Raw genomic sequence first — 1,001 nt, 5'->3', positions numbered from 1 at the left:
GAGCACAGGCTCCGGACGCACAGGCTCAGCGGCCATGGCTCACGGGCCCAGCCGCTCTGCGGCATGTGGGATCTTCCCGGACCGGGGCACGAACCCGTGTCCCCTGCATTGGCAGGCGGACTCTCAACCACTGCGCCACCAGGGAAGCCTAGAAGTAGTTTTTAATGGGTGATTGAGCACTCACTGTGGCTGTCCTTCCAGGGCTTACATGCATATGGAGCAGGCAAAGATGCCCATCTTCCAGTCTTTCTTTGGGAGTGCATGGACTGCATACTTTACAACCTGCTGCCTGAGGGTCTGGCTTCTAATTTGCATACATCCAGGGGCTAGCTGAAATCCTCCACAAAGCCTGGGAGAGCTGGTGGGTATTTCTATCACCTTCTTCTGGCTCAGTCCAATGATAAAACCAGGTTTCCAACATCTCTCTGGAAGGAGCTTGTGCCATGCCTGGCACCTCAGCTTTTGCAGCTGTAAACTGAGGGATGGGGCTCTGGATCACCTGGCTCTGATAGCCAGTGGGTCCCATAGGACTGTAGCAAGCAAACGGTTTTTAAACAGGTGCGGGAACACTCCTCTATGATTGTATAGTCAGGTTCAGTCCAGAGGGAGCAGGCAAAAATGCCCATCTCCCATATTTTCCCTGGAGGGGCCTAACTACATATTTTCCCAGCTGCTATCTGAGGGTCTAGCTTCTAATCAGCTGGCATCTATGTGATGTCCACAATCCTCCCCTTTGGGACACTGACGAGTCTTGGCATATCCTCTAATGGAGCCACATAAGAACAAAGACAGTTGTTTGGACAATGACAGAAATTTGAGAGACATTCAGAAGGTCGGGCCAGGCTGATTGATGATGTTCATCTTATACATACAACCAATCTGTTCTGACTCAGAGAGATGGCTGTTTTATCTAATCTGCAGAAGACAACACAGAGAGTCAAGGAAAATGAAGAAATAGGGGAATATGTTAAACAAACAAACAAACAAAAAAAAACCAAGAT

This window comes from Physeter macrocephalus, chromosome 17, assembly GCF_002837175.3.
Source record: "Physeter macrocephalus isolate SW-GA chromosome 17, ASM283717v5, whole genome shotgun sequence".
NCBI lineage: Eukaryota > Metazoa > Chordata > Mammalia > Artiodactyla > Physeteridae > Physeter > Physeter macrocephalus.
The sequence above is the reverse complement of the archived record's forward strand: the minus strand, read 5'-3'. Positions refer to the sequence as shown.